Source organism: Urocitellus parryii, chromosome 9 (assembly GCF_045843805.1).
Source record: "Urocitellus parryii isolate mUroPar1 chromosome 9, mUroPar1.hap1, whole genome shotgun sequence".
NCBI lineage: Eukaryota > Metazoa > Chordata > Mammalia > Rodentia > Sciuridae > Urocitellus > Urocitellus parryii.
Window position 1 is genome coordinate 92,966,075 of NC_135539.1, and position 17,467 is coordinate 92,983,541.

The window sequence follows — 17,467 nt, forward strand, 5'->3', positions numbered from 1 at the left end:
CCAACCAAGCATGCATGCCAAAATACACATTTTCTCTTCATAAGTTGATCACCTCATGTTTTTCGTCATAGACTTGGAAAGTTGACTAGAACACCCATCAATAACCATTGATCCTCAGGGGCTACATGATGGTGCAAATTTTTTTTTTCCCCTAAATGTAATTTTTCACTCCAGGCTTATACCACTATGAGGGGGTAACTTGAAGCCCCTCTTCCTTTCCTACTCACTCTCTACCCTTCCAACTTTGCTTCCCACGACTTCTTGCATTGTACCCATTTTAGTGGACACCCAGGACTTCAGAGAGGAGCACCAGGAGGGCAAACCCTTTTGTCTAATACTGACTGTTAGATATGAATAAGTGTCTACAATGCTTGCTAGAAGACCTGCTGCCCACAGGTCCCTCCCCGAACACACACAGGAGATGCTGTGTGGACGTGATAGAGAGAAGAAAAGTGGCAACAGTGGCTTGCAGTGCTTACCTTGTATTTCCAGGTCCCACAAATGTCCCTTTCATGGTGGCACATCTATAAGTGAGGGAAAAACTTGTATTTGGTAAATGTTTCCATTGGTCCTAAATATGCTTATTTTATGAGGATGATCTCAGGAAGAGGGTGAAACAGATTTGGTTTGTTGGCTGAGCAGACAAAACAGGCTTCAGACAGGGCCCAGGCTAAGGACACTGTGGGGGGCAGAGTCACTATTAATAGCCAAAACAGTGGGAAGAGTTATTATGAGAGTTCCCTGGGGTTCTTTTATCCGGAGAGCACACAAGCCAATCAAAACATACAGACTATGGGCAGGAAGAACCAGATGAGCTCCATCTAGTGACTTCCACAAATTTCTGTTCTGATGGGGCTGACTCAGTAGGGAGAAACCAAGACCCACCTCTCACAGAATGGGAGAAACAGGAAGAGACCTTTCAGATAAAACACCAAGTTCCAAACAACAGCTAGGGAGCCTCAAACATGTAAAATAGGGGGCTGACTACCCACCCCAGGAGGTTGTAATTAAAGATCTCCTTTTTACTTGAAATGTTCTATGTTCAAAACAAAAGTGGCAACTAAATAATCTTCATTAATTTAGGAGTCCCAGCCTTATTTATTATTATTATTTTTAAAAATTTTTAGGTAGTTGGACAGAATGCCTTTATTTCATTTCTTTATTTTTATGTGGTGCTGAGGATCAAACCCAGGGCCTCATGCATGCTGTGCTCTACCACTGAGCCACAGCCACAGCTCCCCGTCCTTAATTATATGACACATCGTGTTTATCACTTTTTACAGGTTGTGTCATCTTTGTGATTACAGGATTTGAAATGTTCTTCTAGTTTGCAATAATTTGTGAGGTTTTTTTTCCCTACTAGAATTTCAAAAAGATTTTGTATGCATCAATGTCATAGGGTTCAAATAAAATATAGGGGAAAAAAATGAATAAAGAACTAATTTAGAAATAAAATATACATTTGTAAATGTGCCAGAGAGAGCAGGAGAGATCAAAGAGACAAGAAAGAGAAGAAAGTGGGTCTAGGGCTGGAGCTCAGTGGTGAAGTAAGAGCTTTGCCTAGGTAAGGACCTGGGTTAGACCAGCACCAGAAATAAATAAATAAATAAATACAGGTGGGTGGGTGGGTGGGGGGTAAATAGCACAAGGGAAGGCCTAATTCCAGTGACACACCACGCTTACTGGATTACTCATGAATGTTTGGTAGCCTAAAGTTCTGTGCATAGGAGGAGAGCAGATCTGAGGATGAAGCTGGATTCCTTTTGTGCCTGCACCTATTCTTGGAAGGCAGAGATGGGGGTCATTATCAGGCAACCAAAATGAAACCTTCCCCAGCAACTCTGAGTCACACACTTTTGGAATTTGGCAACTCACATGTGCAGGCAACAGATGGCAACTGCAGAAATAGTGTGTCTGACAGTTAGCTGTGGGTGTATAATTAGTTGGAATCAATACATGATTAAATAAGTATGTTTTATTAGATGTGATATATTTATCCTCCTTATTCATCTTGGGAATATTTTAATTTTCATAAAAAAATTTTCCAGATTATTAAAAAAAACTATTCAGGGATATAAAGATGTTTTAACTTTCAGTGCTAATATGTGTCTTGGATTATTTTGAAGTAATCCCAGACATCCTATCACTATCTGTGCTATGGTTTGGATATCAGGGTTCATGTGCTGGTAGCTTGGACCCCATTGTGGCAATAAGAGAGGTGGTGAAGCCATTAGGAAGTAAAGATTCTGGGGCTGGGCTCAGCGGTAGAGCGCTCGCCTAGCACTGGCAGGACCTGGGTTCCATCCTCAGCACCACATACAAATAAAGGCATTGTGTTGTGTCCATCTACACCTAAAAAATAAATATTAGTAAAAGTAAAGATTTACCAGGCAAATCTGGGTGAACATTTGTAATCCCAAAAGCTTGGGAGGCTGAGGCAGGAGGATGACAAGTTCAAATCCAGCACTTAGCAATTTAGTGAGATCCTAAGTAACTCACAGTCCCCTGTCTCTAAGCAAAATATTAAAAAGGGCTGGGGATGTGGCTCAGTGGTTAAGCACTCCTGGGCTTCCCAGTATTCAAAGTGGAGCCTAGTGGGAGGTAATTAGGTCATTGCTGGTAGCAGGCCTTCCCTGGCCCCCGGGGCCCAGCCCCCAGTTCCTTGTTCTGCATGTCAAAGTGGCCAGCTCACAGGGTCATGATGCAGGCTGGCGGTTTCATGTTTATCTGCCTCAGACATATGTGCCTTTTTGGGAACATCTTGGCCTTCTCGGAGCTTCCTGATAAGGGACGGTCATGGTAACCCAAGAGTAGCAGGTGTTATTCCTCCCCTGTTTTGGCTAAATTTCCACTGCAGTTATAGAAGGTATATAAGGGAATAAACTTTGATAATAAAGCGCACACACGCCTCCTCCTGGATGAAGAACCTTGGTGTCCTGTGTATTTGTTAACCCCACCGTCTCTCGCCGGACTTGGCTCTGTTAGCCGGACGCGGCAGGTCATGGGGGCTTACCCTTGGAAGAAATCAATGTAGTCCATGCAGTTAATTCTCATGACAATGAGTTGTGATAAAGCAAGGTGACCCCATGCACTTGGCTTTTTTTCTACATGTGGCTGATTCCCACTCTGCATTCCCCGCTATGTTGTGACCAGAGGCTGAACAGATGGGGCTGCCTAATCTTGGACTTTAAACCTTCTGGACTGTGAGCTTAATAATTTTCTCTATCCTTATAAAGCACCAAGCCCCAGGTATTTTGCTACAGCAACCGAAAATAGACTAAGATACTCTGTTTAAAAAAAAAAAAATCACTAAACAGCCAGGAGTGCTGGTACACAGCTGTAATCCCAACTACTTGGGAAGTCAAGGCAGGAGGATTACAAGTTCAAGCTTTGAGACAGGCTGTCTTAAATTTTTAAAATAAAGTAAAAAGTTAGGTTGGAGATGTAGCCTAGCATGTATAGGGGGTCTGAGTTCAATTCCTAGTACTGCAAAAAAAGAAAAAGATTTTGATTATGATGTAGTAAAGCAAGAAAAATGCAATTAGAATAATCCTAAAAATGTTCATTGATCATTGTTATCCTGAAATTTGAGAAGAGGAAGGAATCAAGCATTTCTCCTGTTGTTTCTTATCAACCATAATTCAAAGTAAATGATCGATGAAGAAATTTTTTTTCCATCATAAAAATGTTTCAGCCAATAAATGCAGAAGGAACAATAGAATTATTAAACTGTCATTTCACAATGCTAGGGAAATAAAGGCTTTAGGCAATGAATATCAGTGCTTGTTAATCAGGTGAAAGGTTAATAATAAACTTCATATGGAGGGATCAAACTGACCTTACCCCCATCCACTGATCAGCCTGGGCATCACAGAGTGTGGGACAGTCTCACATAATGTGCCTCACGATGTGATATAATAGAAGACCATAGCACCATGTATGAAGTATTCACATTGAAAGATATGAATCAGCCAAGTTATGAAATTAGTCTAGGTGCCAAGGAACAGATGAATCAATACAGAAAATGTGGTTTATTTAACTGGAGTATTATTCATCCATAAAGAAGAATTCTTAGAAAAATGGGCAGAACTGGAGATTATATAATGTTAAGTGAAATAATCCAGACTCAGAAAGAAAATTGGCCCATGTTTTCTTCACATGTAGAATCTAGGATGGAAAAAAAAGATAACATAAAAACAGAGTAAAGACTATTAGAGAAGAGTAAGGGGGTCATGATGCGGTGAGAAAGGAGGGTAAGACAGACTAAGGAGAGTGGATATGCTCAACGTGTGTTTTATGCATGTAGGAATATGTCATAATGAAGCACACTGTTATGTATAATTAAAATGCACTAAAAATAGTAACAACAACCATAAAAATTGTTTTTCAGGACTGAAAGCCAACACCATATGCACATTATAAATGTCTGTAGGACTTAACTTGCTTCTCAATAATATTTTAATTAATGTCCTTTACTCGAGTATAAGGAGTCAGAGCATGAGGAATGCCAAATGCCAAGTGCCAATGTCTCGGCTTGGCACAGAATCACGAGCCACCACACAGCTTTGTAGGTTCAAACAGCAATTCTTTATTCCGGATCTCACACCAGCCTCCACACACGTTCAGGGGCAGTCTAAAATCTGCCCGCACAATCCACCTACTCCACGAGGCTTTTTCCAAATCCCATTTTAATCTCAGGAGAACTCAACGGGAACAAGCAGCAGGAACACCCTAATCCCAGCAGCAATAATCTTCAACCTCAACTTCCCTAAAACCCATATTCTTAAACCGGGAACACCCTAAACCCAAGGACCAGGATACTTCCTCAAACCTGCAGGATACTTCCTCAAACCTGGATCCACCCTCGATCACCTTGAGCAGGGTCATCTTACTAAAGCATACATGCAATGTCCCATCAAATGTCCTCTAAGCAGCATGGGGTACGCTGGCAAGGAGATTTTGATGCGTCATACCTACTTGGTAATGGCCCTCAGCAGAGGAACACTGAAATATGGCTGGAAGTAGAATTGCAATTGCAAGAAATACAATAAATTCTCTTGAAAAAATCAATTTTCGAGTATAGATTAATGTCTCAAAGTGACTTAAAACAATTTTTTTATCAAAGTTAATCAGTATTAATAAAATAAATAACAACTGCTCTTGTGTGATTACTTGGTGTCTGGACATGTACCACATGATTGTTAACAACACTTGGAATAGTAATCACCACTACCCCTTAACATTGCCAAAAATAAAATAATTGCCTTGCCTGTTAGTGAATCATATTAAAGCATGTTAAAAGATGAAGAGCATTTTGAACAGAATTCCATAGAGAAAATCTCCAAATCCAAATCTCTTTTATGTTTTTTACAAAGGAGGTGTTTTTTCTCAGAAAACACATAAAGGAAATAACCAACTGCTTCAAGTCAATGAAACTATAGCAGAAGAAAAACAAAGAGAGGTCCAAATATATTCCTCAATGTACATTTTCAAGAAGATTGGAGGTTTTTAATTCTAAGGGCAAATCGAGTAGCTTCTTACCACCTTGTGTGAAAGACTCAAATATTTAAAATAATGGATTCTCTGATGAACAAATACTTTAAAACCTGACCATATATTTCATTGTTTACTCACAAGACTAAGTGAACATAAATAGAGAAAGAAATGATAAAATATTCTAACCAATTCAGTTTAAGTAGTGGGACATGAGGAATATTTTGAAAAATTAATCACATCTAAACATGCTCCATGTGAATATGTTCTTGGAACTTCCACTAATAGTCTTCAGCACTGATTAAGTTAAAAAAAAGTTACATTAAAAAAAAAACATTGATAACATCTTTAATTTTTTAAAGAGGCTGGAAAAGTTAAATTATAATAGACTAAAAATATTTATTCTATTTTCAGAGTTTGACTTCTATGAGAATACCCTAACTTCCCTACCCAAGAGAGAGAAAAGTATATACAAAGAAGTAAATCATTATTTTTATCAAAATGATATAAGGCAACTTTTCCTTTCAATAAATGAAGAAAACATCCAAAAGACATATTTACACAATAAAAAAGTAAATAATTTGAGAGAAGATAAACTCTATTATTACATTTAAATGATGGTTTTAAGTTGTCCAACAGCCTTCACGAAGGTTTTGTAGTTGATGGCAACGGAGATTTTCCTTTCATCTTAGCAGCCTTTTCAATTTTTACCATTTGTTAGTATTTCTGGAGAAGAAGTAGATGGTCCTTGCAATGCTTTTAGAAACTGGTGGTCCATGGCCGAAACTGGAGAATTTAAAAATGCAACCGGAGGTGCACGGATCCCACTGTCATCTAATGGCATGTAGCCTTCTGCCAGTGAGCTGAAACCAGTTAATCTTCCCATTGCTGCATAAGGAACATCCTGTCCCACTTCCCTGATGCCGGGGGCCAGCCCCGGCGGGGTCCAGGGAGTCCCGAAGGAGGAGTGGCGTCGGCGAAATGATGAGACAGGAGTCGTTCCCTTTGAGCAATCTTCAGAGAGAGAGCTAAAGCTGCTTTCTCTGGGTCCCCTTTTTATTACAATTTTTCTCATCATTATAGATTCACAATACGTCATTGATTATATAACTTAAAACTTTGCCAAGACATGACATTTCCTTAACCATGATTGAGAGCACACCGATCTACATTCTTCCAGGATATGACCCCCAGCCATACAATCATCAAAGTACAGAATCATCAATAAAACATGTCACCAATTTACATCCTTCAGATTTTCCCAAGATTTACTATTTTTCCCAAGATATGTTATTTCCTTATTAACTAATGTCAAACTACGTATCCAGACTCTAAGTTTCTTAATTAATCATTAACCTAAAGTACACCTGCACTTTATTTTTAATCTAAAATTCCCATCTAAAAAAGTCCCTTTAAATCTTTTTTTTTTTTTTTAGAGAATTTTTTAATATTTATTTATTTTTTAGTTTTCGGGGGACACAACATCTTTGTTTGTATGTGGTGCTGAGGATCGAACCCGGGCCGCACGCATGCCAGGCGAGCGCGCTACCACTTGAGCCACATCCCCAGCCCCCCCTTTAAATCTTACATTTAAAATATCCTAAAGTTTATGAATCATCCTTAAAGCATATCAGAAACCTATATAACTAAAGACTTAATAATTTCTAAACTTAGGAATCTAAATAAAATAATATTTTTAACATTATTCTAAAACTGTGTCTTATAAAACTATTTTAATTAATTCCTAAATTTATTCTCATAAAACTGGTTGAGCTGCTTTCTCAGAGAGTTTCTTTTGTTTCTCAGTCAAGGTGCACTAGTTCTCAAAGAATTTGTTTCTCAGTCAAGGTACACTAGTTCTCATAGAGTTTGTTTTTCAGAGAATGATTGTTGTCTGTTATTAGGTTTGTCCACAATGTACTAAGATAGAAGAATAGCCTTTTATTTTGTCCTTGATATGCTGAGGGGTGGGTAGCAGAACAGCTTCCAAGGCATGAACTACCTGTTCTGTTCTAGCCATCTGAAATTTAATTTATTTGGCATTTAACATACTCATGCCTCCTGTGAGAAACATAAGCATGAAAATGCAAAGTCCCAATTACATAAAAAAGGGTCTCATGGTTTTGGTTACCCACCAACCAGTGTGGCTTTGCCAGCATTCATCCTCACTGTGACCCTGTCAAGACAGTGGGAGAGCGGCTTTGCCAACACTTTTTCTCACTGTGACCCTGTCAAGACAGTGAGTGGGGGATCGCCTTCACCACCCTGAGCCATTCTTTCTTGCTTTGTTTCCACGACTGTGTCACGGGCGTATGCAGGCTGACCACAAGCACATGTGAAAGAGCTATGGAATCCTGAACACTTGGAACCTGTGGCTATGTATAATAGTGTAACTTACATGCATTGCATGTAAAACCAGGTGCAGGGCTGTGTTGATCAGCAAAGTGCTTGCACCTGCAGCGAATGGGCTGCGTGCCATTCAAAGGCACAAAAAGGTAAGCCCTGCACTGGCAGACAGTCACTCGGCAAAGATCAATGGGTCGCTGCTGTGGAATTGTTTCAAAGTCAGTTTTATGTTGCTTATCCCTATGTGTACAAAAACACAGTGTCTCTGGACCAATGAGTTTACAATCCATTCCTGTTGGTGATCACCAGCTCACAAATAATCTGTTCTGTAATCACATAGGTAAAACTTTCTTTTTGTATTCTTCATATTCTTCAGGAGTAAAAAGTTTCCCTCCATCATCCTCACCAACAATTCAGTAACCCAGGAGATGAGTTTTGGAGATCGAGTTTAAAAGGGCATCTGACTTCCTCTCTCTCTCCCATTTTTACATTTGTTAAAAAAAAAAAAAAAAAGATATGAACCAAATGTAACCACTTTATAGGAAATACAGAGGAAAAAGGAAAATATTAGATGGCATACTGAGGATGTGGTCAATCAAATTCAGAATATGAATCTGAATTTGGGACAAAAGATGTGATTTCTTTTCTTTTGTCTTCTTTTCTTTTTCCCCAGTACAAATTGAACCCAGAGATGCTTTACCACTGAGCTGCATCCCCATTCTTTTTTATTTTTTATTCTAAGATAGGTCTCACTAAGTTGCCAAGGCTGGCTTTGAACTTGTGATCCTCTTTCTTCAGCCTCCTAAGTCACTGAGATTACAGGTGTGCACCACCACTCCTGGCTTAGTGATTTTTTTTTTTTTAACAGAGTATCTTATTCTGTTTTCTGTTGCTATAACAAAATACTTAAGGCTGGGTACTTCATAAGGAAGAGAAAATTATTTAGCTCACACATGATTTCTTTAACAAATAAATGGCATGAAAATAAGTGAGGGTAGAAAAATTTTGTAGATTAAAAGAGATTTACAAGATATATCAACACAAATTTTGATCCTGATTTAAATGAAATAATTTTTACAAAGACATTTTGAAGCCGGGCATGGTGGCATATACCTATAATCCCAATGGCTCTGGAGGCTGAGACAGGAGGATCGAGAGTTCAGAGCCAGTCTCAGCAACTCGAGGTGCTTGGCAACTCAGTGAGACCCTGTCTCTAAATAAAAACACAAAATAGGGCTGGGGATATGGTTCAGTGGTTGAGTAGTGCCCCTGAGTTCAATTCCTAGTACCAAAAAAAAAAAAAAAAAGACATTTGAGACAAATATGAATGTGAACTAGGTATGAGAATATATTAAGGAATTATTGTTAATATTAATTGTGGTGATAGTTTGGGACTTAAGATTCTTAAAATAAAAACAAAAAAATATCTTTACTGACACAGAAGCCAGTCTGAAGGGGTTCCCACTGGCTAAATCTGGGACAGTTTGAATACCAAAATGAACAATGCCAGTAAAAAATCACAACCCATTGAATAAATAAAAGCTAATAAATCCAGATTGATAATGATGCTGATATGTATGCTTCCATTGGGATAGGAAACAAGTTCTTGTTCCCCAGCGTTGAAGAAAGAACATTCGAGAAATGCCAAGGCACAGCAAGCTAGTTTTATTTAAGAAAGTGATAGAGACAGACTTCTCGGAAGAGAAGGAGACATCGGAGCTGAAAGCTCATGGGAGGGGGTGCGACTTGCTTTCTTATAGACCCCAGAAGCCCCTGATTTAATCATTGCCTTCTCCTTCTTCCCGTGTACATGACTAGGAGCATAGGCATGGAGGTTAACTGTTAGCAACTCAGGGTTCTCTCCTAGATAACCAGTCATCACCTTCTTGCCCCCATCATGGATTACCTACACTGACTGCCTGAACTTGTCCCTGCCTCAAAGATAAAAACAATGTGTGTATGTGTATGTATTGGGGAAGAAACACAACTAATACATGTAGATGGAATGTTGAAATTAGGAAATTACCATTTAGCAACCATTGCAGTAATGATGAATTCAGGCACAAACCATCAAAGGATGCTGAAACTAGTGGGAGAAAGTTTGAGGAGCCTTGGGATATTCACATAGCTTCAAAGTGGTTTTTGTTTTTGTTTTTTTGTGGTTGTTGTTGTTATATTGCTGTGCTGGGGATCTGACCAGGGCCTCATGCATGCTGAGCAAGCTCTCTACCACTGAGCCACATTCCCAGCCCTCAAAGTATTTATTTTTTATTTTTATTTTTTTGTAGTTGTAGATGAACAGAATACCTGTATTTTATTTGTTTATTTCCAGGTGGTGCTAAGGATCAAACCCAATGCCTCACACATACTAGGCAAGTGCTCTGCCACTGAACTACAATCCCAACCCCAATCCCAACCCCCTCAAAGTATTTATTAGCAAAGGAAAGATGGTAACACATCGGGGAAGCTTGACACTACATTAACCAAGTGATCAAAGCCAATGGGACAAATGAATCTCAGGTGCCTCTAAAATGAAGCATGGAGAAGTCTTTGCTGAGGGGCTTGATGAGCATGTTGGGACTTTGGGACTTAACTTGAACATTCGGCATGACAGTTTATAATTCCACCTTAACATTTGCCTTCTGCTTGCATGGAGCTTCAAGGTCAGTCTGAGGTGAGATCTAGGGCCTTCTCTGGGCATGTGCACTGCCCTGTGCATGTGTGTGGCCTTCTAGAGTCCCAAGAAGAGGTCAGAGCTTTTCAAAGTCCCCCTCAGTCATCTCGTCCAACTTCTCCTTTTGACCTTTTCTGTTATACTTCATTTTCTTTAATCATTATCTACCAACTTTAGGCAGTTGCTGAGAAACTGATGTGACTCCATTTTTGAGAAACCAGCTTCCACCTCAAGGCCTGTCCTAAGGAAGGGGACATGACCCTTGTCCTGGGAAAAACCCACAGAGCACTCCTAGGCACATACCCACCCTGCTGAGTTGTTTGTCTGCAAATAACAGGAGAGATCTGCGGCGCCAGGTGTCCCTGACTCGGTTAGGCTAGGTGAGGACCCATAGCAACCGCCTAGGGACCACCAATCAGCATGAGACAGGGAAAATACCTGGGATGCCAGATGACCTCCCAGTAGTTTATGGTGGTTGATAACATGTTGGGAAACCATGTAGTTCAGCACGTACACCCCTCGTGGCCTAAACCAATCAGCTCAAAGGAATCCCCCTCTTGTACTCACCAATCACCCCTACCCAACTTGTTCCTGCCAGTGAAAGGGCTAATCAATGTTAAGAGTTGTTGTTTGATTTTCCCGAGGTATGGAATGATTTGCTGTGTGATGTTGTGATGCATGGAGTATCCCCCCAAAACCTATAAAATCTCACTGAACAAAGGACCGGGACTCATTCTCTGGGACCGCTGAGTCAGAAACGGTTGAGAGTCCAGGCTCGAACTTGCAATAAAGACTCTCGTGTGATTGCATCGGATTTGGCTCCTGGAGTTCTATTGGGGTCCCACGAATCTGGCATTACATTGCAAAGTAAAAATAAAAAACAACAAACAAAACAAACAAAAAAACCCCCAAAGAAACTGTACCTAGATATTTTGGCAAATGCCCTAGTAGGTGAGCTCCTAGCCTTTCAAAGAAGCCTTGCAAGTGAGATATCCCCACACCATACAGGTAAAATAATGGCAATTCTCTGAGAAGAAGGCTCTGCAGAAGTTTCAACCCCATTCTGCCTTTTCCAGTGACTGCCACACTGCTGACTTTCACTGTCACTCTAGGTTATTGGCAGCTGGAGAGAAGAGAATTGGAGTAGGGCAAGTTAAAATGCCACAAATCTCACAGTACTTGTTTAGATTCTGCCATTTTTTCTGAATAAACAATCTGCCGGCTGCTGTAAGTCTTTGATTAGTTTCAAAGGCTCAGGAAAAAGTGTATTCTGACAGTTTTTGACAACTTTCTTGTTGCTTTTATAGAGGAGGGAATTTTTGGAGATTCTTACCTCTCAATTTTCACTGAAATCACCAGAGTTTCTGAATCTAATCCTAAGGACACATCAGACAAACCAATACTGAGGGAACTCAACAAACCAATCAGTCTCTAATTTTCAATAGTGTCAAGGTTGTGAAAATTAAGAAAAAACTGAGGAACTATTTTGGATGAAGAGAATCAAAGATTCAGGACAATTGAATGCAAAGTGTGATTCTAACTTGAGCCTTTTGGATTCAAACATTATTGGGACAAATTCAGCCAAACTTGGAGTCTAGGATCAGGTGGTAATGATGTATCACTGTCATTTTCCTGATTTTTTTGATAGTTTTATTAAGTTTTAGATTATTATCATTCCTTTTGATGAGAAATGGCACTTAGAATCAAGATCTAAGTATGCTTTTTTTTTTTTTTTTTTTTTTTTTAAGGATTCTGTTGACAGAATCCAACAGGTCTGAGGTTGTTTCTTTGCTGGCTTTCAGCTCTGAGAGGCTGTCTGTATTCTTGATTCTGTGGATTCCTCCATCTTCAAGCCAGCCAGCAAAGACATAGGAATGCTTTTTGGGATTCAGTGCTCTGGCTTCTCCCATCTCTGATCTCTAGACCTCTAGGATTTAAAGGTCAGGCCCGCTTGAATAATCTCTCCAAGTTAATGCCAAATGATATAGACTTTAAGTACATCTGTAAAATCCCACTTTAAAAAAATTTTTTTTTGTAGTAGTAGAAAAAAATAAACTAAAATTAAAAAACTAAAAATAATCTAAAACTAAAAATTTTTTTTAGAAAAAAAAATTTATGGAAAATACATACTATCAGGGTAATGTAGCATTAGGTAAGCAAACTTATTTTCAGTTGGTTTTTAATGTACTTCTAAATTTTCTGTCAGTTTTCTCTATCCATTGAAAAGTCTTAAAAGCAACAATTAATTTAAAAAAAGGACATTCAGATCTTGATTCTAAGGGCCATTTCTCATCCAAAGGAATGAGCAGTCCTTAATGAAATGGTCAATTCTATGCCTGCAGATGAGAAAATGCAAAGTGAGCCTGAAACATCTGTCTGTATCTGAAAGGAAGAAAATGCTCAAAGACTAATGGACACGAGAGAAGGATCTGGGAAGAACAAGCACAGTTAATTCATGGTGAAGGAAATTATCAAAGAGGTTGCCCATCGAGGGAAGGATTGACTAACAAAGGACAATACAGAAGTTTTTGGCACAATGGCAATGTTCTATGTCTTATTTGGGTATCAGTTACACATTTTTTTTTTTTGTTTTTTTGTTACTGGGGAATGAATCCAGGGGTGCTTAACCACTGATCCACATTCCCAACCCTTTTTTTGAATTTTATATAGGGACAGAGTCTCACTGAGTTACTTAGGGTCTTGCTAAGTTTCTGAGGCTGGCTTTGAACTTGTCATCCTCCTGCCTCAGCCTCCCGAGCACCTGGGATTACAGGCGTACGTGCCTGGCAGTTACACATATTTTTTAAATTAAAAAATTTTTCCCTTGTATAGTTTAGTGCACTTCATTGCATACAAAATTTACCTCATTAAAATAAATAAACAGATATAGTTTAAAAAGGCTTGACATTGGCCAAATTTGGGATAATTTCACCATTAAAAAAGGATTGTAATGGATTATGGCATATTTAATTAAAATGGAACTCATAAATCTTTAGTAATTTTTTTTAAAAAATAGAAGAAGAAATACATCTCTTCTTTTTTAGAAGGCAAGTGCTCTACCACTGAGCTACAGCCCCAGCCCCCAAATCTCACTTTTCATATGAGGTTACATAACCAGAGGAAGAATAGCTCATCATATCTACAAGTTCTTCCCATGTTCAAGAGCAGGAGATTATCATTTTTTTAATAAAACACTCTTTTTTAATATTTATTTTTTAGTTATAGTTGGACATAATAACTTTATTTTATTTATTTCCTAAAGTAAAAGGAAAGATAGGACTAGAAAGTCATTAAAAAATCACTGTTTGGGGGCTGGGGTTGTGGCTCAGTGGGAGAGTGCTCGCCTAGCATGTGTGAGGCCTTGGGTTTGATCCTCAGCACCACATAAAGATAAATAAATAAAGGTATTGTGTCCATCTATAACTGAAAAATATTTTTAAAAAGTCACTGTTTTGCAAATACTGATGTAATAATTAACTCAAGTAAGAATCATTAACGAGTGTTACGACCAGAAAGTCATTGCCCAACCACTAAATTCTACATGATAGATGACCTCTTCATTACAAAGAAAAAAAGTTTTCCTTAGCTAAGATATAACTTAACATCTCACACAATGAGACAAACTGACAGCACCTTCCTCTCTGTGTTCCAGAATGACAGTGAAAAGCATACAACAGCCCTGCACTCGTGTTGGATTCTTTCTATTGCTGCATAACACACCTCCACAAATCTAGCACCTTAAGACAACACCCACCTATCAGCTCAGAGTTCTCCGGCCAGAAGTCTGGCCCCAAATACCTGGGTGCTCTGCTCACAAGAGCATGAGTCCTAAATCAAAGTGTGGACCAGGTTGTGTTCTCATCTGGAAGTTCTACCAGAAATCTGCTTTAAAACTTGTTCTTGTTGACAGAATCCAACAGGTCTGAGGTTGTTTCTTTGCTGGCTTTCAGCTCTGAGAGGCTGTCTGAATTCTTGATTCTGTGGATTCCTCCATCTTCAAGCCAGCCAGCAAAGACACAGGAATGTTCCTTGGGATTCAGTGCTCTGGCTTCTCCCATCTCTGATCTCTAGATCTCTTGAGATTTAAAGGTCAGGCCCGCTTGAATAATCTCTCCAAGTTAATGCCAAATGATTTGGACTTTAATCCTACTTAAAAAAAATTTGTAGTTGTAGATGGACAGAATGCCCTTATTTTATTTGTTTATTTTTATGTGGTGCTGGGATCAAACCCAGCACCTCATGTATGCTAAGGCAAATGCTCTACCACTGAGCTACAGCCCCAGCCCCCAAATCCCACTTTTCACATGAGGTTACATGACCAGAGGAAGAATAGCTCATGTTATCTACAGGTTCTTCCCATGTTCAAGAGCAGAAGATTTTTATTTTTTTTTAATAAAACACTCTTTTTAAATATTTATTCTTTTAGTTATAGTTGGACACAATAACTTTATTTATTTTTATATGGTGCTGAGGCTCGAACCCAGGGCCTTGTATGTGCTAGGCGAGCACTCTCCCACTGAGCTACAATCCCAGCCCAAGAGCAGGAGATTATATAAGATCCAAGGTCACTCTAGGATCATCTTAGAATTCTATCAAAGTCACTGATGTGGTGGTATTCTTGCCAAAAGTGTTTAACTTGAATCCAATCCCAAGGATACAATTAGACAAATCCAGATTGTGTAACATTCTACATAACAACTGGCATAAACTCTTCAAATTATCAATGTCATGAAAAAAAATTTTTTAAAGTAGGCGACTTTTCTAGATTTAAGGAAATTTAAGAGAGATGACAACCAAATGCAATGTATGACGCTTCATTGCATCCTTGATTTTTTTAATAACTTTATTTTATTTATGTGATACTGAACTCAGTGCTTCACATGTGCTAGGAAAGCTCTCCACCACCAAGCCACAACCCCGGCCCGCATCCTTGATTTAAAAAAAAAAAAATATTTATTATTTAGTTGTAGTTGGACACAATATCTTTATTTTATTTATTTATTTTATGTGGTGAAAGTGCTCTACCACTGAGCCACAATCCCAGCCCTGCATCCTTGATTTTTAAAAATCCTGGGATATACCTCAGAAACAAGTTGAAATCTGAATGTGTACCAAATATTTGCTAATATTATCATTACAATGCTTAAATATGGGAATGGTGTCAAGTTTAGCTAAAAGAAGGTCTTTGTTCCCAGGAAATAAATGCAGGAATTTTTAGGAGTGAAGGTCACTATATCTGCAATTTTCTTTCAAATGGTTCAACAAAAAAACTCCCTATGGAGATAGAGAATAAAAGTGGCTAAATGGTGAACCAAGAAGAGTTTATGTATGTTCATTGCATTCTTCTGGGTCAATCTTTCTGTGGGCTTGAGCATTTTCAGAAAATAAACATTAGGGAGAAAGAAGAATGTAATGTTCAACATCTTAGTGGTAAGGTTGTTTTTCCTCTGTATTAGTCAGCTTTGCATTGCGGTCACCAACATATCTGATAAGAGCAACTTAGAGGAGGACAAGTTTATTTTGGCTCACAGTTTTAGAGGTTTGGTAATTGGTGAGGCAACTCCATTGCTCTGGGCCCAAGGTGAGGCAGCACATCAGTGGGAGGGCATGTGGGAGGAAAGATGGGGGTGGGTGTGGGTGGGGAGGAGGGAGAAGGAGAGGGAGGAAGGGACACCAGGAAGATGCTCCTTTCCAGAGTACCCTCCATCCCAGTGGCCCTCCAGCCATGCCCCACCTGCCTACAGTTATTACCCAGTTAGTTCATTCAAACTAGCACGGACTGATTAGGTTTCAACTCTCACAACCCCATATTTTTACCTCTGAATATTTCTGCATTAACACAAAAGATTTTGGGGAATGCCTCATATTCAAACCATAACACCCTCTATCTATAAGATTTATTTAAAATTAGCTCTTTTGGGTGAAGGGTAGTATATCTCAATGGTAGAGCACACACTTAGCACATGCAAGGCCTTGAGTTCAATTTCCAGCAAAACGCACAAATACACACAAAGCTCTTTCTGTAGTGAGACATTAATGACAGAATATAGCAGGCAGGTTGAGTAATTTCAAACGCTTCCCAAATATCTTGTGGGAAATCTTTTCTGCCACGTACACGTGAGTCATAATCTATTTTCTGCTAACGAAGGCCAAATGATTGCTTATTGCTACAATTTATCTGTGAAGAAAGATACTACTTTCCCTCCCTCCTTATCAAAATATGATCTGATTGGAATTCTGAAAACCATATACTCCCACCAGAATTTTTCTTTGTCAGACCTGACCTGTATCTTTGCAATAACTGAAAAAGCAGTTCAAATACTTCTATTGATAAGTAGGGAGTAGTCTAAGTGATACCCATTAGGGATCCTTGATAAACACATTGCAGATATAAGACACATACTAAGAGCTTTTGATTCAGTAATCTCAGGCCTGGAAATAATAAAACTATGAAAAACATTTTATAAAAACACATAGAGTGAGTGGGCTGGGGATGTGGCTCAAGCGGTAGCGCGCTCGCCTGGCATGCGTGAGGCCCGGGTTCGATCCTCAGCACCACATACTAACAAAGGTGTTGTGTCTGCCGAGAACTAAAAAATAAATATTAAAAAATTCTCTCTCTCTCCTCTCTCACTCTCTCTTTAAAAAAAAAACACACACACATAGAGTGGCATTATTTTAGTAGGGACAGATGGCCTAAATGTACATTTATAGACTAGTTTTAAAATTCTACTATTAGCATACAGATTTTTTTTTCATAAATTAGAATAAAATGTGAAACTCAAATTATCAAAGGATATGTATATGCATATTAAAACATGTTGCAAATCTTTATATATATTCTTAACAAGGTTAAGGAGAAAGATGTAGTTTACAGTTTTGGAGGCTATATGTCTAAGATTGGGTTCCAGTGGTTCAGTCTGTGGTAAGGGCCTAACATTATAATTTTTTTTT

At 38.8% G+C, this 17,467-nt stretch overlaps 1 pseudogene; it reads right to left on the reverse strand.

Annotated features, from left to right (window-relative positions):
* Positions 1-6,135: 6,135 nt before the first annotated feature.
* On the reverse strand, positions 6,136-8,246 carry LOC144256947 (protein FAM221A-like; annotated as a pseudogene).
* Positions 8,247-17,467: the final 9,221 nt, after the last annotated feature.